The sequence below is a fragment of the Neltuma alba genome, unplaced genomic scaffold (genome assembly GCF_004799145.2).
Source record: "Neltuma alba isolate B1F8T4 unplaced genomic scaffold, ASM479914v2 tig00010779_pilon, whole genome shotgun sequence".
Lineage (NCBI taxonomy): Eukaryota > Viridiplantae > Streptophyta > Magnoliopsida > Fabales > Fabaceae > Neltuma > Neltuma alba.
Window position 1 is genome coordinate 18,016 of NW_021635598.1, and position 27,425 is coordinate 45,440.

At 35.8% G+C, this 27,425-nt stretch overlaps 1 pseudogene; it reads right to left on the minus strand.

The window, feature by feature from the left end:
* Positions 1 to 1,700: 1,700 nt before the first annotated feature.
* LOC114758974 (uncharacterized) lies at positions 1,701 to 27,153 on the minus strand (annotated as a pseudogene).
* Between the last annotated feature and the right edge of the window lie 272 nt (positions 27,154 to 27,425).

The following is a 27,425-nucleotide window of genomic DNA, read 5'->3' on the forward strand; positions in this document are numbered from 1 at the left end:
AGAAGTTGAAATCCCTAAAGAGTTGTTGCTCACAAATTATAACAACCCACTTCATGCGATTGTGGATAGTACATACACAAATCTCCTTCATAATTTAGCTTCTAGTGAATACTTCAATGATAGAGCAATCTTGGCCCCAACAATTGAAATGGTTGATCGAATAAATCACTACGTGTGTTCTTTGTTACCAGGAGAATCATTTGAGTTCCTCAGCTGTGATTATGTGTGCAAATCTGGTCAAGAAAGTGATACAATGGACAGCCTCTATACCACAGAATTCTTAAATAGTATTACATGCTCTGGAATGCCACCACACAAGTTACACTTGAAAGTAGGAGCACCAATTATGCTATTGCGAAACATAGATCAAGCTTCAGGTCTGTGTAATGAGACACGCCTTCTAATATCTCATATGGGACAAAGCGTGATTGAAGCCATAACATTGAATGGGTCAAAACCCAACCAAAAAGTTCTAATTCATCGAATGGATATGAATCCTTCTGAAAGTCGTTGGCCGTTTAAAATGCAAAGGAGGCAATTCCCAATAATGTTATCATTTGCAATGACAATCAACAAAAGTCAAGGCCAATCATTAAGGCATGTTGGTCTATATTTGCCTAAGCCTGTTTTCAGTCATGGACAGCCATATGTCGTGTTATCCAGAGTAAAGAGCATGGATGGTTTGAGGATTGTTGTTGATGATAAAGATGGTTGTTTGAAGAGAACTACAACAAATGTTGTGTACAAAGAAATATTTACAAATGTAAATAGTACAAATATTTAGTATGTAGAAAATTATTGATTGTCATCAATGCTATTACATGTAAATCTAGTTTTTTGTAAATGTCAAAATACACACCTAAGTTCCCCCCCTCAAATAGTTTACCCAATTTAAGTAGCTCTTACTTTAAAAGCAGCAGAACAATATATACTCATGAAAACATGAGTTCCTGCTGAATCCTTCTACTTCAAGGACACGACGTGCAAGCCGATAGGCAGAGATGGATACAATTTGTACGAAACTATTCATTCCAAAGTACTCCTTTACACTATAACAAAAATGTAGTGCCTCCCGTGTCTAATATAAGATCTTTTTTAATTTTTATTTTGGTATTAAATATAATACTCAAATCTATTTTGTCTCTTATATTTATACAATTTTTTTAAAAAATAGTCCTTCTAATAATAATGGTTATAACCAATACACTTGATTAATAACGATATTTTAAAAAAGATAATATATATTTATTATAAATAACTAACTTAACTTATTTTTTTAATCTCCTCAAATTAGTCAATTAGCTTTTATAATTAAGACCGGAGGTAGTACTTCAATAATCATCAGATGGTTGTACGGAACCATTCATCCCAGAATACTCCTTTAGAGTATAACTAAAATGTAGTGCCTCCGGTACCTAATATAATATCTCCTTTAAACTTTTATTTTGATCCTAAATATAATACTCAAATCTATTTTGTCTCTTATATTTATACAATTGTTTTTTAAAAAATAGTCCTTCTAATAATAGTAGTTATAGCCAATACACTTTATTAGTAACGATGTTTTAGAAAAGATAATATATATTTATTACAAATAACTAACTTAACTTATTTCCTTAATCTTCTTAAATTAGTCAATTAGCTTTTATATTTAAAACCGGAGGTAGTACTTCAATAATCATCAGAAAATGAACAGAAAATTAAATCTTTTGAAGGCTCTGCAAGTTCTCAAGCAATTCAGAAAGAACAACATATCCAGCATCTCCAAGAACCAGCAACAGTTATCTTCCCTCCAGGAACTAGCTCAGGCTGTTTCACAGGTGGAGATGAATCTGAATTCGAATTTGAGTAGCTACCAGACCAGGACATTGCAGCTGGAATAATTCCAAAGAGTACCAACACTACAAATTGAAATGAAACTATGAGAAAAACTAGCTGCACATGAATTAATCCCCAATAAATAACTACGAATTATATAGAAAAAATAAATAATGAACATAGTTCCATTTTCAGGCTGAACATTGACTTGATGAAAACAATCAACAAACAAAAGCACTGAGACATGCCCAGATATTCATTATAGATATACCTCGAGCAAAAGGGAACGGGTCATTATGAATGGGGAGATAAGTTTAACTTCATCACATTCTGACAGGGAATGCTTCACCGTTGTCGGTTCATAACTTTTAGGATTCTGGGTTTTCGCTTCTTGTTATTGCGGCTGTTCTTGATGCCTTCTTAGAAACAGAGGAACAGCATTTATATCCAAGTGGATACAATAGTTCCCCTCCAAAAAAAAAAAAAGAGCTCCCTCTTTCAGTAGTTGAGCGTGAGTTTTTGAACTGTAACAATGAATAAGCATTCTGCAGGAGAACATGACTCTCATTACAACACCCATTAGCCAAACATGATAATGGAAAAAGCATTAAGATCAAGAGAATAAATCATAAGCTAAGCACAGTGAGTACAATGAGGAATTAATAATCATCTATTAACTCCAAGATTGACATGGATTCAGCAGTGTCCATTGATCGAGAGGTTGAGAACACGACAATTCTAGAACGATTTTTGTTTTTTGGCCAACCCCTACTAAATGATTAAGGGTAGGATAGGAAAGAAGGAAAAAGGAAAGAAAAGAAGACATTGGCATCCATGAATTTCAAAACAGGGCTTTATATAAAGGGACAGAGGGATCAATATAAAACCTCAGCTAACATGTTAAGAGTTTTTTAAAATCAGAAGCAGCAAAACGCAATAATGGGAGGAACATGAACATCTATGTCTGGGATTGGAATCTTTTGGATTTGATAAGGACTGTTTGGCATCTATTCATCGAATAGTAGCTGATGACAAGATGAAGCAACTACTTCAATTGGAATCTGAGGTGGGGACTGGCCAGTGGTATAAAGGGTGATCTATCTAAAACCTCATGTGATTGGCTTCTCAAGTTTACTGGTTAGTATCAAGGCATGCAACACTTGAGGCTACCATTCGTATTCCAACTTCAATTTTTCAAGCTGAAATGGTGTAATACAGCAGATTCACAGTTTCAGATGTCAAATAATGATGCCTGGGGCATAACATTGGTGGTCGAATGGCATCTCTCTCTGGAGGCAGAAACAGAGCACCGCAACGAGGCCTAAACAAAAAAGCGATGGTTCAAGCAGCTAGGCTCACCAGGCAGTGTGGGCTTGAGAAGCAGCGCCCTGTGATCAACCCTTCGCTTAGGACCCATGGCTCAACTCTTCACTTGGAACGGACAGTTAGGCCAACCTAATTGCCTCCTTCTGCCTGAGCAGGTAATGCCAAAGCCGTGCTCCGTCACCTTGGTCCTTGGTAACCCCACTTGGGTTACAAGCTAGCATTACCTGGCCAGATGTGCCGTATACTCTTACGGGAGTTTTATATCGTGTAGTTTGTTTTTACAATACTCAATGTGGGACTCGTTTCCAAATGCTTGAGAAAGAAATAAGTTTTGCAATAAATGTTCTTAGTTTTGTCTCTTTAGAGAACACAATCCAACATGTTCAATTCTTACATGTAGCTGGAAATTATTTCATAAAGCTGGTTCCATGAAACAGAAGTAATCAACCTCTTGCATTTTCATTTACAAGATGACGGTTTTGTTATAGACCAGAGGGATTTTCGTGGACATCGGTTTTCTTTCATTTGTCATCCAAATTGTACGTAGATTATGTTATGTACCATTAGGAAGCTTGTACATCCAACCTTTTTACCGTGTATGACCTGTATATCCTAATAAATGATTAAGGGTAGGAATGAGAAGAAGGAGAAGAAACAAAGACATATACGAACTTAATGGCATCCCGAGTCTGAAAAATGGGTTTTACTTACAAAAAGAGAGAGGGAGTACAAAAATTTAAAAAATAATAATTAGTAATTATTAAAAAATTTAAATTTACAATCACCTCAATAATATATATGACAAAATATATTGATTATGGTGAATGATTTCAGGTTTATAAACATTTATATTAATTTTTTTTTATAGAAAACTCTTGTGTGACAGAAAACATGTATTTTTTCAAAGAAATAATATTATCTATTGTTTATTCACACAAAAAAAATAAAAGAAGAATTACATGAATGCATTACAAAGTTATATGAATATATATATATATATATATATATATATATAGAATGTAAGGAATTTTCGAGCATGTAAGCGCAGTACTTATAGATTGCTGAATGACATTTTTTAGCTCATCAAAATTGTCAAACTCACTTATAAGTGCTTTCGCATGACCCTTTATTTGTTCGCAAAAAATTAATATAATCGAAATATGAAATAATAATGTGAAATATGGCATCAAGAAACATCCTCAAAAAAGAATTGGGGAAGTAAATATACTGGAATGATAAGAGGGGAGATAAATACTTTAATACTAAATATGCTAAATAAATACTCTCTTCGGTCCATAATGTACAAAGTTTGTTAACTTTTTTGGCATACCGAGAAATAAAAGTTTAGTCATTAACTTGGCTTAAAATGATAAAGTTTTCTTATTTTGCCCCCAAAAATAATCGAGTTGCCTTTAATATTACATTTTTATTATTTCTCATCTCTCCCTTCTCTCTCCATAGACAAAAGTGAAAAAATTACATTAATTTTTCTGACAACGTCTTATATTTTTTTATGACAATTTTTTTCTAGCAAACTTCTTGTATCATGAACAAGAGGGAGTACTTCAATACCTTCTTTAAAAACCTAAAAATTTGGACTCCAATGTATCATTGATCGAAACGCTCATAATCCAAATATTACAGCTCATCCAAAAAAACAATAAATTAAATTTACAGCTCATATATTTGTCTCCAGAGTATCTCCATTAATTTTTCACTAGGTATTGTGTCCAACATTTTCTAAATATGAGAGATAGACAGTAATACAAATTAATTGCGAATAGGTTCAATAATAATACAAATTAACAAATTAATTGCGAATAGGTTCAATATTTCTTTAAATGACGTGTTTGAGTAACCATGTCCTTGATCTTGTTTATTGATACCACAACGTCTGACATATTGCAACGCCTTTGTGAAAAATTGGCACAACAGTTCAAGGCCAATTCAAGAATAGGGTTAATACAAGGTGAATGTTTGAAGGAGTTAAAAGAATTTTTACTTCGTGATTCTCATTGCATAAAATGGCTGATTGACACCACAAATGATCAACTATATCAGACAATCCTCTTCGCCAATTTGCAAGAGTTAAAAATTGAAGCCATGGAGCGCTTGGAGGCCTTATGCCATGGTCCACCTCCTTCTGGCCTTTTTGAGAAATTAAAGGAGCTATATATAACAAATTGCAGCCAATTGGCATCTCTCTTCACCACCACCATTGCTCAAAATATGGTGATGTTGGAAGTATTGAAAGTAAGAGGTTGTGGTAAATTGAGGCATATGATAAAAGTTGAAGATGACGAAGATATATCAGTGGGGCATCTGCTCCCAAACTTGAAACAAATCAGTGTCAAAAGATGTGAAAATCTGAAATGCATATTACCGATCTCTGTTGCTCGGGGTCTTTCGCAGCGAGAGAGTCTCGAAATAGAAGATGCTGTATAGTTGCAATATGTATTTGGCTATGGTAATAATGAAAAAAATCAAAATCAGAAGCAGATCAACATCGACCTTTCAGCTGTGAAAACACTCAAGCTCATTAACTTGGAAAATATCATCAGCTTTTGCCCAGAAAATTATGATCCCAAGCTGCCATTGGATAAAGCAGTTGTAATGGGAAGTCCAGGGTTGAATGGCTTGTTTGGTTTAGATTCTGAAGTGAGACATGAAGATGGTGACGAGGCTATGAAGCAGGTAACTCACACACTCTATTATAACTTAGCCTAACAACTGCATCAATCACCTTCTAACTACTTAGCATTGTGGTTTCTATTCAGGCTGATCAGTTGCTTTCAATGTCGAGTTGTGAGGACTTCAGATTCAATACAAAGGTCAAGATTGCAGAAGATTCGGTGCAGGCAATAGTACGACAAGCTCGCTATATTTATCGGGTCAATACCTTTGTTGCAGATCTCAGAAAGGAAAATGCCTTGTTAGCATCAAAATTAGAAGGCGTTAAGACATCGGGACCCCCTCTGCAGCAGGTGCAAGTGGAAAAAGCAAGAGCTGTGATAGAAGTGGTAAAGAAGTTGGAACACAAAGCAGAAGCAAGCAAGAGCCGTTGTAATGGTGTTTTCCCTGATTGGTTGTCTCAATATAGAGTCGGCAAGCATTTAGGAGAAATGACTGAAACAGTGAGGCAGGTCAATAAAAGGTTGACAATGACACCAATCCATGTACCATCTCCACCCCGAATCTCCACCATAAGAATGTCAGTATGTTTGAGTCTAGAAAAAGGCCGTACGATGAAATCTTGGCGGCATTGGAAGATGATGAGATTTACATGATTGGTCTTTGTGGAATGGGGGGTTGCGGAAAGACATCCTTCATCAAACAAGTGCGTCGTGAAATGAAGAGCTTGGAACTTTTTGATATGATAGCCCCAGCAGCGGCGTCCCATCTTCCAGACATTAGAAGTTTTCAGGGTCAAATTGCGGACAGCTTAGGCTTGAGAATGGAAGAAGAGACTGAGATTGGAAGGGCTCAAAGACTACAAATGAGATTAGAGTGTGGTGCCAAAATTCTCATAATCTTGGATGATATTTGGGAAGTGCTTAGGCTTGAGGATGTAGGGATTCCCCTTGTTAAAAATAACAAGGTTGTTTTGACTACGCGGCTACAACAATTACGTAGCTCGATGGATTGTAAAAATTGGTATATTTATCACTTCTACCAGGAACGGAAGCTCGGGATTTATTCCAACAGGCAACAGCACGCTGCCGTGATACCAGATGCAGTAAAAGATTGGGCGCGGCAGATTTCAAGCGAATGTCGTGGATTACCTCTTTCAATTACTGCTGTCGCTAGAGCTTTGAAAGACAAACCAGAAGATGTTTGGAAGGAAGCATCTTTGAGATTGAGAAATATGAAACAACAAATATGTCAAGTGATATGAAAAGTGTTTATAAAATTCTGAAATTAAGTATCGATCACTTGGGCAATGATGAAGCGAGATCACTTCTCTTTTTATGTGCTCTCTTTCCAGAAGATTCAAAGGTCGCTGTGGAAATTTTGACCAGATTTGTAATTGGATTGGACATATTCAATTATGCTGACTCATATGAAATTGCTAGGATCGCAATGTGCGATTAATAAGCTCACCGACTCTTCTTTGTTGCTACTGGTAGATGAAAAAAGACAATCCTGTTGCATGCACGACTTGGTGCGGTAAGCAGCCTTTATGTCGGAAAAGAAAATTCAAGTGATCAGAGGGCCTGAAGAGAACTTAATAGCTTTAACAGAGAGGGGTTATATGAAAGACACAACAAAATTATATTGTCATGATATAAAGGAATACCCAAGTCAATTAAATTGTCCCAAATTTAAGCTTCTGTTTTTATCCAATGATGGTGAATGTTTAGCTGAGTTTTCAGATGATTTCTTCATTGAGACGATAAAGCTCAAGGTTCTGGCCATAATACATACATCTATATTGACAACCCCGAGTCTACTGCTGCCTCTATCAATGGATTGGTTAAAAAATCTTCAAACTTGTTGCTTCAGAGGATGGACCTTAAACAACATCTCTATTTTGGGATCACTGTAGATGCTTGACACTGTTGAACTGTTATTTTGTGTAATCAAGAAGCTACCCGAAGAATTAGCAGAACTAAGAAGGTTAAGTTTGTTGGAAGTATTAGGGTGCAAAATAGGAAGCATTCCTTTTGAGGTGCTTGCAAGATGTTCCCAACTTGAAGAGCTATATTTTGTTGAAAACAGTCTTCCAGAAATGGCGTCAAATGATCATAATGTTGTTACACTATTTCACCGTATTAGCTCCTCTCAGGTGCTAAAAAGGTACCATCTTGAAATTGGAAGTTCCATAGATACTTTGGACGGTTATTGGATAAGAAAATTAATATCTTTAAATGGTTTCAACATCCCTACCTCAAATGAAGAAATGAAGAATATGGCACAAAATCTAGAGGCTTTTTTCTTGGAAAATGTCCAAGGAGATTGCAAAAACATCTTCCCTGACATGATTCCAATAGATAGGGAGTGTGAGTTAACAGAATTTTTATTCATGATTCTGACAACATAGAATGCTTCATTGACACCACAAATCATCCGCTATATCAGGCTACAACTGTTTTCTCTAGGTTGCTAAAGCTGAAAATTAAAACCATGAAGTGCTTCAAGGCCTTGTACCATGGTCAGCCTCCTTTCAATCTTTTTGAGAATTTGTAAGAGCTGTTTATAGTGGAACGTAGCCAGCTGCGCTGTATTGACTCTGCCAGCATGCTAAATTTTCGTCATCTCAAGCATTTACAATTGGAGGATTGTCCAAAGTTGACATCTATCTTAACATATTCTACTGCTCAAACTATTTTATCGTTGGAAACTTCGAAAGTACGAGATTGCATTGCCCTAAAGCATATAATAAAAGATGAGGAGGAAGATGATGATATTACTCCAATGGGGCCTATTTTTCCAAAATTGAAACAAGTCTACGTCCAGGGATGTCCACATTTGGAATCCATCATACCAGCATCTTTTCTCGGTGGCATTTTGCAACTAGAGTCTCTCGAAGTAGAAGATGCTGGTCTGTTGGAAAATGTGTTTGGTAAACATGGATATGAAGAAGGTCAAAATCAAGGCAAATCTAATAGCAGGATTGATCTTCCAGTTCTGCGGGTATTGAACTTATTGACTTGCCAAATATCACAAGCATCTGTCCACAAAATTATCACATAAGTTGGCCAGATGTTGCCAAACTATATAGAAAGAGATGTCCACATTTGAGCATCACATCTTATTTAGATTCAGAAGCGATTCAGCAAGGTGGTAGCAAGTCTAGTGAGCAGGTAATGTAATTTTTTATTAGACACACATATATAGGGACTAAGAAGAATGCACCTTAAATGGTTAATTATTGTTTTCCATCATGATACTTTTATTTTATTGATCATGGGGGTAATTTTATAGGAGTTGGAACTTCAAGCAAAACAAAGCAGAGACATGGTTGTGCAAAGTGGTGCAGAAAGCTTTGACCTTGAAGACTGCAAAATGGAAGGCATTTTTCAATTAACCCAACCTACAATTGGTATGGAATCAAAGTCATTATCGTTATCATGCCTCCAAAGTTTGATTATGGAGAATCTACCTAATTTGAGGTACATAAGTGAGGGTCACAAACAAGTTCACAACCTTCGAAGAGTAAAAATATAAAAATGTGGAGAGGTAAAATGCATTTTCTCACTCCAGATGATGACATACGTATCTACATTGTGTGAACTAATTATAGAAGATTGTTCTCAGCTAGAGCAAATCATTGAGCATGAGTATTATGATAGCCAGCACACAGGTACACTTAAACATGCACCTTAGGCATGCAACTTTTTTCTTTTGTTTTTCTTTAGAAGAAGAAGAAGAACATGCATGCATGATTGATTAATGTATAAATATTATTTCTGTAGATCTGATATAAAAGAATCTACATGGGCCATTTAGCGATAACTGCAATCTGCAAAAGATTGCAGTAAAATCTTGTCCGATGTGAGGGTCGTTGTTCACTGTATCAACTGCTAAAGCAGATAAAAGGAATGAAATAGTTGAAGAAAATGGTGGACAAGCTATCTTTCCAAGTCCTAGCTTCCTGATATTAGACACAAGTATATTAGACTTGGGCCAGGCCCACTATCATGAAACATAATGTAACTAATTCAATTGATTTGTTCTGATTTGTTTTAATGTTTTCCTTGTATAAAAGCAAGTCCCATCTCTATAAAACAGTGCTTAAGCTCATAATATTACAGAGTAATAAAGAAATCTTCTTGATTTTCTCTCTCTGTTCCTAAGTATTGCGTATGGTATCAAAGCCGCCGCTTTGCCACCGGCGAAGATCCTACTGAATATCGACTCGCCTTGACAATTCATAACACTAAACATGTCTAGATCTGATGCAACGAGTGTTACTCGTGATGACTCCGCTGCGTCTGCTCCAAGATTCTTTGTCAATAAGAAAATTACGGTGAAACTAGATGATCAGAACTACCTCATGTGGAAACAGCAAGTCCAACTTATGGCTAAACAACATCGACTTCATGGATTCCTGGATGGTTCGACAAAAGCCCCACCGAGTTCAATAACTGACAACAATGGCCAGATGATTCCTAATCCTGAATATGAAGAATTTGAAGTTCAAGATTCATCACTTGCATCGTGGCTGTTATCCTCAGTGAGTCTGTCAATTCTTCCTGAGCTGGTTGGATATGACTCCTCTGTACAGATTTGGTCATGTCTTGCACAGCTATTCTCAGCCCAATTTGATGCCAAGATTCTTTCTTATCAGAATCAACTAACAAATCAGAGGAAGGACGAACTACCGATGCGAGACTACCTTGCTAATGTCAAGTCGATTTGTGATCATCTTACTATGCTGGGCCAACGTGTTGCTGACACATATCACATCTCATACATACTCAACGGACTCTCAGCATAATTTGAATCTATAATTGCAATCATCAATAGTGCTCATGGCCGATTCACACTCTCTGAAGTTCATACTATGCTCATTGATGCTGAAACAAGACAGAAATCGTTCCTCTCTAATGCCTCGGCTCAAGCAAATATAGTGGCTGTGAACCGTGATTATGGAGAATTGGTGTTCAACACTTCTTATGCTCCTCGTACCATGATGAACAGAGGAGGACCTCCTCCGCCTTCACAGCCTCCGCAGCAAGCGTTCAATCCACCACCAAGAGCCCCAATCGGAAGAGGATGAGGTCGTGCCACTTTCTCTCGACCGTCTTGTCAAATTTGCAGCAAACTTGGTCATACAGCTGAGAGATGTTATTTTCGGTATGACTTAAACTATCATAATCAAACTGCTGCTGTTAATACTAATGTTTCTGCTCCTCCTAGTGCCTATCATACATGTACAATCATGTCGTTGATGACTATAGTGTTCACAACACTGTTACTGCTAATGATCTTGGAGCTTACACTGATAAACATGTTGCTGCTAATAACACCGGAGCTCATGTAGCCAACACTGTCCCCAACACTCAATCTACTCTGTCTGAAACCTCTGCTCCTCAGGGATCAAACTCAACTGTAGCCGAGCAGTCTCCTAATGCTCAAGTGTTTCTAGCTACTCCATCAGCAGTAGCAAATCAAGATAATGCATGGTATTTTGATTCTGGAGCTACACAACATGTTGCTCAAAATGTGAACAAACTGCAGCAAACTATTCCCTATAATGGAACTGGAACGGTCGAAGTAGGTAATGGACAACCTCTTTCTATAGTCAAAATTGGCCACTTTGTCTTGCTTGCACCCAAACCATTACATCTTCGTAATGTCTTATGTGTTCCTAAAATAAAAAAGAACCTTATGTCTGTAGCTCGGTTTACAAAGGAAAAAGGTCTCTGTTGAATTTTTTCCTAATGATTGTGTTATTAAGGACTTGCAGACCCGAATGACTTTGGTGCATGGTTCTGAAACTCGGGGCAGGTACAAATATCTCGAGCTTCCAGTAAAAGGACAACACTCAGGATTGAATACACTTTCATACAGATACAGATGCTTCTCTATTTCAGTTACTGACAATTTTACTTTATGGCACCATAGACTTGGTCATCCCTCTAGTGATCTTACAAAAACATTTTTACAATTGAATAATGTAGCAGTTCCCAAGAATATTTCCTTGTCTGTTTGTCAGGCTTGTCAAATGGGGAAAAGTCATAAACTCCGCTTTGTACCATTTGCTACAATATATGAAAACCTTTTCAACTGGTTATAGCTGATTTGTGGGGTCCTGTACCTATTACATCATCTGGTTACATGTATTACATTGCGTTTATTGATTCCTGCAGTAGATTTGTGTGGATTTATCTCTTAAAACAAAAGTCGGAAGCCTTACAGGCTTTCAGAACCTTCAAAGCAACTATTGAAACAAGGTTTCACACAAAAATACAACAGTTTCAATCAGACAATGGTGGAGAATTCTTAGCCTTCAAAAGTTTTCTGGCTGAATCAGGCATTGAACACAGATTTTCATGCCCTCACACTTCTGAGCAAAATGGTCTAGTGGAGAGACGTCATAGACAAATTGTAGAAACAGGACTGACGCTGTTAGCTCAAGCTTCTCTGCCCTTGTACTACTGGCCACATGCCTTCACAGCTGCGGTTTTCTTGATGAATAGATTGCCTTCACAACCTTTGAATGGACTGACTCCGTATCAGAAACTCTACAAGCAAAAACCAGACTATTCCATACTTAGAGTGTTTGGATGCATCTGTTATCCATGGCTTCGCCCCTATCAATCACACAAACTGTCCTTCCGTTCCACTCCCTGTATTTTCCTGGGGTACAGCTCACAACACAGAGGCTACAAGTGTCTAGATCCTCTCACAGGACGCCTATATATATCTCGCCATGTCAGATTTGATGAATCCCTCTTTTCCACCCTCACCCAATATAATGTCCACAATCAACCTTCTAGATCCTTCAATAATCCATCTTCCTCTCTCATACCCGTCCTTACATCCAAAACCACACCCTCTTCCTGTCATTAATTCACCCTCATCATCCACCATCACACCTGCACTGCACCAATCCCACACGTCTTCTCCTCTACACCCCTCAGATTTACCACTCTCTCCACCTGTCATTCCAACCCTTCCACAAAACAAACACCCCATGTCACTAGATCCAAAGCTGGTGTCTTTAAACCCAAGGTTTATCTCACTCAAGTCACGAAACCTTTCTGTCCTACCACTATCAAAGAAGCCTTGTCACACTCTGAATGGCGTATGGCAGCTGAAGAAGAATATAATGCCCTATTGAAATTTAATACTTGGCAGCTAGTTCCTTGTCCTGCAAATCGAAAAATTGTGGGATGCAAATGGATATTCAGGAATAAAACTAATGCTGATGGGCAAGTTGTTAAAAGAAAAGCCTGATTGGTTGCAAAAGGCTTCTCACAAGAAGCTGGATCTGATTACCATGATACCTTCAGTCCTGTAGTTAAACCGTCTACGGTGAGAATTCTGGTTACCTTGGCTATCTCACACAATTGGAAACTTCATCAAGTAGACTTTAATAATGCATTTCTAAATGGTGATCTGGCTGAGGAAGTTTTCATGCAGCAGCCTCCAGGCTTTGAACAAAGAGTGTCAAATCCAAATAGTCCAGCCTTGGTGTGCAAGTTAAAAAAGGCATTATATGGCTTAAAGCAAGCACCTAGAGCCTGGTTTCTTAAACTCACGAATACCTTGTGCAAACTAGGCTTCACTCAAACAAAGTTGGATGTATGTCTGTTTACTAGACTTACTACCACTGAGAGTCTTTATCTCTTAGTATACGTTGATGATCTCATACTTACAGGAAGGAATGAGGATACCTTAAAGAAACTCATCAGTGATATGAGTTCCTTCTTTTCCTTGAAGGACCTTGGAGAGCTCTCTCTATTTCTTGGCATCGAATTCCATCGCAGCAGTACTGGTGTTCACATGTCACAGAAAAGGTATATTACTGAGCTTCTATCCAAAACTCACATGGATGCATCAAATGCCAAGTCAACCCCTATGGCAACAAATGCTAATTTTGCTTTGACTGATAGTCCAACATATGCTGATCCAACCAACTACTGAAGCATACTTGGGGCCTTACAGTATATATGCTTAACCAGACCAGACATTGCCTTTGTAGTTAACAAGTTAGCCCAATACATGCAACATCCTCTTGAGGTTCACTAGAAAGGTGTTAAAAGAGTTCTCCAGTATCTCAGTGGGACTATTAGTCATGGTCTCATCCTTCAACCTATCTCTTTCTTCACTGTTCATTCCTACACTGATGCAGACTGGGGTTCTTCCAAAGAGGACAAACAGTCTACAAGTGGCTACTGTTCTTATTTAGCACCCAATCCTCTCATGTGGTCCTCAAGAAAACAGCAAGTTGTAGCACGGTCCACAATAGAAGCAGAATACAGAAGTATTGCAGATTCAGTCTCAGATATCTTATGGCTTCTGTCAGTACTCAAAGAACTTCATATTCAAGTAACAGGAGTACCATCTGTCTAGTGTGACAACTCAGGAGCCGTAGCACTATCTGCTAATTCAGTTCTCCACAATAAATCTAAACACTTTGAGTTGGATCTTTACTTTGTCAGAGAAAAAGTTGCTGATGGAACCCTGAAAGTTGGTCACATTCCTGCTTCAGAACAAGTAGCAAATGTGTTAACCAAAGCCTTGCCAGCTGCCCTCTTCACAAAATTTCGTCAATGTTAACCAAAGCCTTGCCAGCTGCCCTCTTCACAAAATTTCGTCAAAAGTTGTGTGTTGTTCCGGTTGAAAGCATAAGGGACACAAAAAGACAAGCAGGGGAAGTATTAGACACAAGTATATTAGACTTGGGCCAGGCCCACTATCATGAAACAGAATGTAACTAATTCAGTTGATTTGTTCTGTTTTGTTTTAATGTTTTCCTTGTATAAAAGCAAGTCCCGTCTCTGTAAAATAGTGCTTAAGCTCATAATATTACAGAGTAATAAAGAAATCTTCTTGATTTTCTCTCTCTGTTCCTAAGTATTGCATACCTGAGTCTAAAAAATCCACCAGAGCTCATCCATGGGGGAAAGGAGGTAAATTAAAAGCTGTAAAAGGTGTCATGTTTCCAGAATCATTCAATCTATCCAATCTTCAAAGCCTGATTGTAAAATCATGCCTAGGGATGAGTTCGTTGTTCACAGCATTAACTGCAAAAACCTTAATGTGGTTGACCTCTTTGGAGATAATAAACTGCTCTGGATTAGAATATGTAGTAAAAGGAAAGAGTAAGGAAGCTTCTCAAGTGATGCGGAAGAAATGCTTCCTAAGCTCAATGTTTTATATTTAATGAAGCTGCCAAGTCTGATCATTATCTACTGAGGCATTAAGTTGCAATGTGAGCAACGTCACGTGCATGATTGTCCAAAGCTGAAACAATCATTAACTGATGTTTTAAAACCAGACGACTTGCTTCAAGAATACGAAAGCCCAGGTGAACAATCTTTTCAAATTTTTCAATGGAAAAGATTTGGGCAAAAAAAAAAAAAAACCCATTTTACATGACCTAAGAAACCATACATTGACTTATTGCGGTGACTCATGTATGACCTCTTTTCTAAGCTAATTTCTAATTTCTGAAATTGCATTTAGAAGAAGAGGAAGAGGAAGATTACCATGATGATGATGGTGAAGATATGGACAGGAGAGAAGAAAAACGCAGGGAAGTGGAATCTTCAATACTATAGGACAAAAGTAATGTAATTGAGCAGAGTTCCACAAGCTGTCAAGAAAGCAAAGAATTTGATGAGGCAGCTGTTGGAAATTCATCTGTAGATTCCTTGTCACCTACCATGGCTTCAGGTTTGAGAGAAGTTGTTGACATCCTCCAACACAAAGAAGCACCATCACATACTGAATCAACTCATTCAAATGAAGACAGAAGCTTCGCTATTGTCCCTTCTAATATTCAAGATGATCGTATAGATGAAGAGAATCAGAGGGGCAACAATGACATTCCAAGTGGATCCATTGCAACAAGTTCAAATTTTCGCTTGCTCAAGCAGGATGGTACTGGTATGAATTTCTTAATTGTTATTATTATTATTATCATTATTTTCATTTGTAATCTTCATGGATACCTATTTTCCTTCTTTTTTTTTTTTTTTAAAATCTACGTACGGTACTGCGACTTCTTATCAATAAATGCTCCCTGAATATTTACCCTATGAAGTACGAGCAGCCGCAGAGGTTCTTCCGCACTCACAAGAAATTGAAATTGTCGTCACTCTAGAAGACCTTCCAAAGCAGAAATTCTGTCCAGTTGACTCAATGAACCTGCAAGAGGTATATCCTGATTCCTATAACTATCTTTCTTCAATGGTGAATTTCTCTTAGTAAATTATTCTTGTGGTTGTTGTAGTTTCACTCAATTGTTAACTATGCCCCCATATACATTAACATATTAATTTTATCCCTGACATGAACATGTATGATTTATGACACCAAAAATTGATCTAAATTTTACTGATGCCTCTAATTATATGGAATATTGATGCTATGCTTGTGTCTGACTCATGCCAAAATGGAGCAAAAGCAGATATTGAGGTAACTTTAATTTCCTTACATGCTTTGTGATGCAAACTGTTTTAAGTAACTCGAGTTAGTTTCTCAATTAAGAATTTTTTTTTAAAAATTATAGGGGCCATATTAAATTTAGCTTTAGCCATGGTATTGAAATCCGGTATTAAATTTAGCCTTATTTGACCTGAGCGTTTTCTTTAGGTTCACAAAAGCAAGTTCATTTACGAAGGTAACTTAAAAACTGAAACTTTTCATTAAGAAATTATTGCAGTGTTGCACAAAAAGAGGAAAGGGAGGCCTTCATAAAGATACGGACTAGAAGAATCAAAAGTGGGAACATCAACACAGGTAGGCTCATTAGACTCTTCATTATAGAAATGACATTTTATAGAATATAACGTAGAAAGCTAATATTGGTGGTTCGTACACAGGAGTTGATCGATAAAGAACCACAGGTTGAACTTGATGCAAATGTCGCAAAGGTTCAAGACACTACAGGGTTCATCCTCAATCAAAAGAATTTGATATAATAATTGGTTCACTGATCTCGAGAGAGTTGTATTTTGAGTCCTGTTACTTTCATTTACATCATTAAATTACTTTCATTTTAGGTGTACAGAATTAATTTCGTCGCTGAAGTTAAACTTCGAAACTAATATATATCACTTGTCATTTAATGCACAGAGTAACATGGAAACAGCAAAGGTCGGTTTTCAAAAAGATTCTGCACCAGAAGAATCAACAGTCAGAACTTTATCAGAGGTAACGTCATCACTTGCTTCTTGATGGGATAGCATTATGAAGAGGACAACCTAAAATGCTATGATTTTTGGTTCCATTTCCAGGTGTTGATTGACAAACAGCCACAGATTGTGACCGACCCACAACAAGCTGGTCAAGAACACAAAGGTATCTTTCGAATTGCTCAAAAGTGTTAATATATCTCCCCTGGTTTCTCATCATGTAATAACTTCAAAATATCAGTAGGAATGTTTCCAAGGTTCAAATAAGCTGCAAACTACAACTAGAGTATCCAACTTTCTCCAATTTTATATAACGAAATTGGCATCAATTTTATCTGCAGGGTCTCTTCCTCTGCCAGGGCAATCAGCAACGCATTCACCAAGTACTAGCATCACTACCACTCCCCTCACTGCAGAAGCAGTAACTTCATCTTCACCTCACGCAGAGGAGTTGGTTGATTTTCATGGTCTCTTTATGATTAAGGAAACACGGGCTTGCTTACTCAAAGAAGCATTTGGCAATTATCCTCATTTATGGGAATGGAAACTCTCACAGAGGACTCTCAGGATTTGCAAGGTGGGATACGAGTCTTTGGCTGACATGTTGGCATTTTTGGAATCAGAGACACCAAAGACAATGGATGATTCAAAGATGAAGGAATTTGCAGATCTATGTTATGAACTGGAATATTTTGGCTTTAACAAGATGTGGCTGGCATCTATTCGCCAAAAAGTGATGGATATGCAAGCTGAACATAATAACAAGTTGAAGCAGCTCGATCAGTTGGAGTCTCAAATTAGCAGCTTAGAAGAACAACTTAGTGATGCAAGAACTGGCTTGGCCAGTGTGAAGGATGATCTCTCAAAACCTGGCGATGTGTTTGCCTTTAAGCATGGTTTGTATAGAGACGTGTAACTCTTTGGGGTCACCCTATTTGCGTGAAATTTGACGTGGCGTGTGTACGTTTTGGTCATACCTTACCTTTCCAGGACCTTTTAACGACATGACAGAGATTATCATGTTCACTAAATCTTACCTTGGATTTCAAATATTTGTAGTAATCACTGTTCTTGAACCGCTATGCATTCATCATACAGTGAATAATACTACCTCTAGTCCTTAATATAAGACCTTGTTTGACTTTTATTTTTGTCCTAAATATAAGACCCTAATTTACTTTGCCTCTCATATTTATACATTTTTTTTTTCAAAGTAATCCTTCTAACAATAGTTGTTATAACCAATACATTTGATTAGTAGGGATATTTTAGAAAAGACAACATCTATTTAAGACAAATAACTAACCCAATTTATTTTATTGATCTCTTCAAATTAGTCAACTAGCTCTTATAATTAGAACCGGAGGTAGTATATTTTATACTTGCATGTTCTTTGGTTCTTATGCCTCAAACCCAGATCCCTCCCACTATCATCCTAAGCCCTAACTTTGTTATTTCTTTTACTACAGATTACTATAAATAAATGGTTAGAATGGAGGGGGAAAAAACATAATAATTAAATCAAAATAAACTTCAATCGGATATTACATATATATATATATATATATATATTATATCATTCTATCTCGTCTAGCTAAAATCTTCAATCCTGTTTAGGTCTCACCATTGATTGAGGCGCAAATGAGTAATAAGGAGAAAAAATATTAATGGAAAAATACTAATAAATAAAAGTTCTGATTTTTTTTTGGGTAAATTTCACGTTTTTCTTTAAATAATTACTCTCAATTTGTTTCTGCTTTTTTTTTTTGGTGGGGGAATAAGCAAGTTGGTAGTAAAACTTTCCCCTTTTTGGTCCAAACTTGATAACAAGCAGAAGTGATAGATCGAACCCGATCATAACCCAACCTAAAATCTTATCTGATTTTTGGTTAGATTGAGTTAGACAGTCCGTAAAATGGTCTAGTCCAATAGTAATCCAAGGTCAAGTTGGACTAGACTTGGTCTATTGGATTACTTGGATTGGTCCAAATAATCCAGAACCTTAATTTTTTTCTTTTCACTTTTTCCTTTATGAATCAAGATTTCATACTAACTAACACAATTAGGTTAGGGAAAACTAATCTAGCAATCCTTATAGTTTGATCATGTTTTGAATTGAGTCCTTGTAGTTTTTTTTTCTTTTTATTGAATCCTTAATCTTTAGACTGTTAATAATATCAGTCCTTGCTGTTAATAAAACCGTTAATGGATGACGTGGCATCTGAGGTCATCGTCTTTTTCAGTCAACTTCTCTTAGCTTCTCTCCCTCCCTCCTCCTCTCGGTCGACCTTCGCTCCCGCACAACTATTATGATGTTATGATCGTGGTGATTCTTTCATTTCTCTTAAAGTCGGGTGTTCCATTTAGAACATGATCCTCCTGGGATGTTTGAATTATGAGAATCGGATAGTGATAGCCATGAGGCCAGTAGCCCAAAGCTTGGAGAATTTTTTTGCATCATGTTAAGTCAGAGTCTTGCTGTTTCTATGGTTTCTTATATGAAACACTTTCTACGATTTGTGCTTATTTAGGATGATGATGGTGACAATGATTTCTTTCAAATCATAGCTTGACATGTGTCTATTTTTTTGGTCTCTGTGGTAGTATGGATTTATTTCTACACCTGAGAAATGCAATACTTGAATTCCTTAAAAATAAGCCCATAAAAGTGATGGCCAAGCAAAAGAGAAGAACAATGCTGTCATGACTTTTGGGCGTCTTCTTCTTCTACAATGTTACATAAGCATCATCAAAAGCAGCAGAGGGAGGAAGAAGGGAAGACAGAATTCATTGAACCTCTCTCATTCCGATTTTTTATTTTGAGAGGAAGTGAAAGTGAGAATTGGGGGTGGTGGAGAAGTTATAAGGAGGGAGAAAGAGCGGTGAGGGTGGAAGGGATAATTGCACGCAGATAGTGGTGCGGAACGGAGGTAGATTAAGTGAAGGAGGAAGAGAGAGAGAGAAGCTAAAGGAGGTCGACTGAGGGAGAGGAAAGGCTCATATGTCATATGATCCATCCTCAATTAGACTAACGGCTTTATTAATAGTAAGGAGTGGGATTATTAACGGTGCAAACATTAAGGATTCAATAAAAAAAGAAAAAAAACTACAAGGACCCAATTTAAAACATGATGAAACTATAAGGACTGTTAGATTAGTTTTTCCTAATCTTTGGTCCTTCAAATTTATCCAAATTTCAGTTTTGGTCCCTCAAGCTTTAAATCATAGGTTTTGGTCTCTCAAATTTATTTTAATTTAAAACATTGACCTTTATAATCCAGTAAAAATCTGGATCATTTTACCCATTAAGAGACCAAAACTTATAGTTTAAAATTTGAGGGACTAAAACCAAAATGAAAACAAATTTGAGGGACTAAAAATTATATTATTCCCAATTACGACAACAAAAAACCTATAATCATATAAAAATCATCCCAAAACATTATGACTTAATTATAAATCATAAGAATTTCTAACAATATTAAGCAACAATAAAAAACAACATTTTAATTTACAAAATATTTTTTGAAAAAAATCACCTAGTCCCAAATGGACTAGTTTAGGTGATCTAACCACTTGATGGCGAACCTAGTCCAATCTGACCAACTAGTTTGGTCTATTTTTATCATATTATTTAGTTGGACTAGACTGGACTCGACTAGACCACTTCGAGTTGAAATCAGACCGAACTAGATTATCAGGCTTTTGCATACCCCTAATAACAAGATTTAAATAATAATTGATTGATAGGCTAAACATAAATTTTTCAAATGATGGTTGACAAGTTCAGCGAGTTTTGCCACCTGACTCTTTGATGAGCAACTGCTATATTTTGACCAACACTACAAATTGAAATGAAACTATGAGAAAAACTTGCTGCACCAGAATTAATTCCCAATAAAAAAAACTAAGAATTATATAGAAAAAATAAATAATGAACATAGTTCCATTTTTCAGGCTCAACATTAAATTGATGGGAAAAAAAATCAACAAACAAAAGTACTAAGACATGCCCAGCGATGGGACTAAAGCAAAAACAAATGGCAGGGGCTTGTTTTGACCAGATGGGAACTGCAATACTGAAAATCCAAATAATTAACATGAGAAAAATGATATACTTCTTCATTAGTCTTATGCACTAATGGAGAAATGATGCCAAAGGCCATATAGCCTAGTGGCATGGATATTTGAAAGTCACGAGTTTGATCTTATTTATAATCTCAAGCTGATAATATCTGCCTCTTTAATTTAAAAACAATTGACAGAAGATTAAAGGTCAATCTTAGTTGCATCATAACTCAATTAAATTGAAAATTCAGTAGAAGGTATAGACGGTTTCTATTTTGTCCAAGTTCGTAGCCTAAATGACCTTTTCATTGCCTATGAAAAGTTGAGATCTTATGTCAGCTGCAGGAAGTCCAACCCGCAAGGCCTAAGCATTATTTGACATCTATTGGAAAAAAAGAAATAGATTCAAGGCTATTAAAAAGTGTGATACATACATACATACATACATACATACATACATATATATAGTGAAACATAAAGAGAGATGATCACAAAAAAATTATCAAACTCTCAGCTCTACATTATTACCGAACCCCCCAGAAAAAAGGGACACTTACAGTCTGCAAGAAAGTCTGACAAACCCAAAACAAATCCGATGTAAGATGTTACAATTGCAAGAAGCGATAATGCTTCAACTATAGGCTGCAGGATCAGGTTGTGAGGAGGAACAAAAATTCAACAATCAGATGCCAAAACTTCAGGTGTCTTTGTTATAGTTCAGGCTAAAACATGCCTGAAATTTTGTACGGACTTACTCCAACTATTCCATTTGTGGATCTCAATTGTTCTAATGGGTCCACTCCCATTTCATTATTACCAAAAGTTCCAAGGATAACAGCATTCCAGACCAAAAAGAGAAAGAGGACTACCAGTGCCTAGGACAATTGCACTCCCGCAATTGTTAGAAAATTCAAATATAAGCCAAGACAACCTGAGGGTAGACAACCAACAGCATAAGTTGGTAGGTAAAAGACCATATATAGTTATGTTGTAATTTGTTAATTAATATGCTCCCTCACACTAAAGATCTTTTGGGCTGAAATAATAGGCAAAGCAGAAACCTCCTATACATTGTATTTTAAACTTAATTTCGGACCAAAAAAGACGCAAGATGGAGGAACAGAGACCATCATGAGTTTGTGTATTAATAAGCAATATAAACAGGATCATATGATTTGGTGAATGAGCCAGGTTGATTGGCCTAATATGGAAACGTTGAGTAGACAGAGGGCCCCACCAATTGTTGGACGCAGTGGGAATATCCCATAAGTTAAGGGTCTAGTCAGAGGCAAAGAAAAGTAAGCAGTTAATCTCAGACGATTATGCGACTGGGGCTTGAATAATTTTGATATTTGGATAACAAGACACCGTCATATATCTCAGTGTCAAGAAGTTTCAAGCCCTTCACAGTCTTGCACATCATACATTGTATTTCAAACTTGATCTCAGACTGAAGAAAAAAAGACAATGAGCACCTAAGTAAGATGGATACCATCTCTCTAAAGCTAACTATTGAGGCGGGAAAACCCACAAAGTTGATACTCCATTGAGCATCCCATGCTACTAATGTAGGACTTAGCCATCTCATAGATAAAAGGTCTCTGTTTTCAAAGCTTCATATTCCATTCTATTATTGTAAGTTCTCCCTAACATGACTGAAGACTCCCAAAAGTGAGTCAAATTTTAAGTATTAGCAAATACCAAAAAAACAAAACAAAACAGAACAAAACAAAGCATGACAGTGAAATTTGTCACCTTACTTTTGATAAGTCCCCTGCAAGATTCGTGCAAAGAACAGGCACCACATTCTGGATAAGTTATACCAAAGCGTTACGATTATCTCAAGTTGTTCAACAACTTCAGATTGGTGATGTTACCTGGTAAACAAAAGAAAGCGCAATAATAGGTAAACTCATAGGAGCTGCTTGGAAGTTGGCCTTAAGAAGAGCATCCAGTGCAGTTCCCCACTTGCCGCTGCCTAAGAATGAAAATTCAATCTCCACCACAACATGAATGAATATTCATTCTCAATTGTCACTTTCAGTCATATATTCTTGCAGAAGATTTTTATTTCACACATGGAAGGATTAAGTACTGTATAACTAAAGCATGAGTTCATAGTTCTTGATTTGAGAATCTTACCAAAAGATCTGCAAAGGAACTAATGATTCCAAAGACAAGAATCCCGCTAACTGCACCAATAAAGCGCTGGCTACGGATTGAGAAGAATTCTTGGTTGACATAGCTACCCTTAGAAATAGAAAAACTATTACTAAAAGAAATGTAATTATTCACAGAGAACCTACTCATTTTCCTTTGGTTCCTTTTCCAAATGCATTCGACCGATCTTGCTAAAATTTTATTATCTGGGATAATTAATCAAGCCCTCTGATAATATTTTATGAATTTAAACATGACAAATATCTTGTGATATTCTTGTGAATATTACATCGACCTTTACTCATCTTTTCTGTTATTTTTTCTATTCTTATCCCCATTAATTTCAAGTTTTAAAACTCTTTATTTTTTTCTTTTATCTCTTCTTATTTGATCAGTCAAGACTGCTATACTATGGCCTATATGTACTGCTTAGCCAGAAGCATGAATAATATGAAGCTGAAACCGAAATTTCTTCCCAAAAAGAATTACAGTAGAAAAAAGGATTATCTACAAGGGTCATAGGGTCTCATAATTAAATATACGTTGATGTTCTGAGACCATTGACGTAATATGACTGGATTGAACTACTACAAATACTGTAGTTTGACAAATTTTTGCATTTGTACTCAATTATGATACGGTGTCATTTTCTCAGGCCAAAAAAAAATAATACACTATCATTTTTTATTGGCAAGACAATGGTATCAATTTTAACATGGAAACTACACGAGAATGAGTAAACCTGATCAAACGGATATGAGTTGACACGAGAAAAGAGAAAAGTTTGATAAAATGCACACCAACTTTCCAAGAAAGCATAGGCTTCCGAAAACCAATGAAAAAAAAAGTTGCACTTTCCCATCTGCAACCAAAATGCCAGTATCAGCCTCTAGCAAGTGTGCTAGATTTAATCGGAATGTAAAAGTTAAGTCTGGCCACATGAATATAGAGACAGGAGGCAAAAGAGCAGGCAAAATCTAGAAATAATTGAAGGAAGGTATTGTGACACATACGAGGGAATTCCAAGAAAATTTGTCAATATATCTGAAGAACGAGCTACATATGCAAGAAGGAGGGCATAATGGATGAAGATGTATGACCAACTGCAAGAAAATGAGAATTATCATATAGATAAACAAAATAATGCTAATGAAAGTTGCTAAGACCACTTGAAACATGTGATTAGACAATTTTGGGGTTGAAACAAGAAAAAAGAGTTGCCACCAAAATTTAAAAAGGATGGCTGTGAGGGTCCAAGAGTCGATTGTGCATTAAAAAGTATTAAGCAGCACCCATTCATGAAGCTATTCAAAATTAATATGGCTTTTTATTATATTTTAATCACCCTAAAAAAGAAATAAAAAAATAAGAAGAAAAAAATTTTATTTACAAAAATGAAAAAATAAAATAAAAATAATTTATTTACAAAGCCAACTTGACCTAGAATAAAAGCCTAGAACCTATGTACCTGTTAGAGAAGTCAAAGTCTATGTAATTTGGGGGTAAAAATAAGTGTCACTTGATTGATATCTTTTAAGAAAATATTTATTTATTTTATTTAAGAAAGATATTTCTTGTTGGTTTGTAACTTTTAATTGATAAAATCAATTCCTTTGTTGGTATTTGGGAAAAAAAATTTTGAAAGAGCTTTTGATTTTCCTACAGAGATTCTTACAATCTTATATGGAAAAAATAATTGTTCAAGCTTATGAAGGTTCTAAAAACTTTACATGGCTCTAAAGAAAACATTGATTTGAAAATATGTTATTTTTTTAATTGAAAAGAGGACTTTTTATTTTATTTTGGTTTATGAACATTGGGCCAAAATTATTTTAATTCTTTTTTATTTATTTTAAAAAGAAAATTTGTACAACTCCATTCGTATACTTGCGAAAACTTTCATAATTTTACACGGTTTACTAATAAATCTGGATACTTGTAGAGTTTTTAAAACCTCACATGGTAAAGATCTGAAAAAAGGAAACACTTTTGAGAGGAAGAAGAAAGATCAACTGAAAACAATTCATCATAAAATTATTAAATCAAAGACAATAGAATAGAAAAAGAGAGGACCCCAACTATGGCTTGCTAAAAAAAGGTGAGTCATAAGCCACAAATAAGTTCACAACCAAATTATTCTCTTCCGTTATATTGCCTATCTTCTGAATACTTACATTTTTGTTAAACACCCAAGAAGCAAGGAAATAGCACGGAATGCACAAAAATCATCAAAGGAGAAAAGAAAGAACCATACACATGATGTGATCCTACTGAGACGAAGCCTTCTCACTTGTTGTCTTTTCTCTCATAAACCTTGTTAGTTTTTCCTCAACCTTTACCCTCCTATTTATAAACTTCAGCTAGGATTTCTCATTTTCTTTTTTATTTTTATTTTTTATTTTTTCTGAATTATGACTCATAATCTTACTTCCTATTTAAGAACCAAATCATTATTAATTTGTCATTTTTCATTTTAATTTTTGTTTTTATTCTTTCCATAATTGTGGCTCCAAAGAATATTTCCAATTCAGGAACCAATCAAATTAAAAAAAAAAGATTTTTATTTTTATTTTTATTTTCTGATTTTTCTCTTTAATGTGTCCACCCCATACTTTCTAATTTAGAGGTCAATCAACAATTAACCACATCTTCTATTTTTATTATCCATTATGGTAGAAAAGATATTCTTACTTGATTTTTCTTTTTTTTTTGGGAAGATTTTAAAACTTGGCCTCCAAAAATGAATCAAAGAGAAATTTTCTATTATTCTTAATGTTGTTGTTTATTACTTAGTGGGCCCGGAAAAAATAAGATGTTTATATAATATATCACAAGTTGTGGCACCATTGAACAAGATCAAGGACATGTTTATGCAAAGACGTCACTTAGACAAATATTAAACTTATTTGTAATTAATTTGCGTTGTCGTCACTTAGAAATGTATGGATGCAACGCCTAGCGAGAAATTATGGATATGCTTTTTGATATGGATGATCTGTAATATATGGATTGTGGGACTTTTTGGTCAATGACATGTGTGAGTCCTGTTGGCCCAAAAAAAAAAAAAGTAGGAGTTCTTATTTTTAAGTTTTCAAAGAAGGTCTTGAGTACCATTAGGTCATCAGGTTACTTGTATACAAATGGTCAAACTCCTTTAGTCCTACTTATAAAGTAGAGAAAAAATATTTTTCTGTTCTATTTATATGTCACCTCATTAAGTTTTTAATATGAATATATTATTTTGTCCTTTATTTATTACAATATAGATAATTATTTTTTAAAGGTGTCTATATTGAGTAGATATTAATTTGGAAAGTTATTATATTTTAAAGAGTTAATGCAATTTAAGATTGTTATAAATAGGATCAAAAGAATTTTAAAAAAAAATACAATACATGGTTAGGTGTGATTCAAGAACTTTACATAATGAATATCTTGTAAATAGTTTCCTTCATTTCATGCAGTCCAATGACCAAGAAATTCGCGCATGCCACAGTAATATCATATTTAGCATTAATATAATCTTTTCTCTTTCAATTTATTCTCATTTTAGTTTGGTTCTTCACATTTCAAATCATAGGTTGGGGAATAAAAACTAAAATAAGAGTAAATTTGAAGATAAAAACTTATATTAACCCTAATATTCTTAAATTAGTTATTTAATTTTTGTAGTAAGAAGGGGAGATGCTACAATTAAAGTGAAGTACAACAAAAACATGAGCAAGAAGAATATGCAACGCCGGATCACAACTGCTAGCTCATCCCCAAAACGACCACCTTCGGATGTAAGTGACTCGGTCTTGGCATTTTCTTCTTTGAATTCCTCCCCCTCCTCTTCTCTCTTTTCTCCTCCCTGTGCCAGAGAGGCCAGATTCAGTCCCTTTGCAATCGCAACTTCTATTATCGAACAAGATGGCTCATTTGGCAGAATCAATGGTAATACCTCAAGCAGAAAGGAACGGGTCATTATCAATGGGGAGATAAGTTTAACTTCAACGACACATTCTGACATGGAATGCTTCGCTGTTGTCGGTTCATAACTTTTAGGATTCTGGGTTTTCGCTTCTTGTTATTGCTCTGTTCTTGATGCTTAAATACAGAGAACACCATTCATAATTCTGGAATGATTTTTTTTTTTTTGCCAACTCCTACAAAATGAACAAGGGTAGGATAGGAAAGAATGAAAAAGGAAGAAAAGAGGACATTGGCATTGATGAATTTCAAAACTGGGGTTTACAG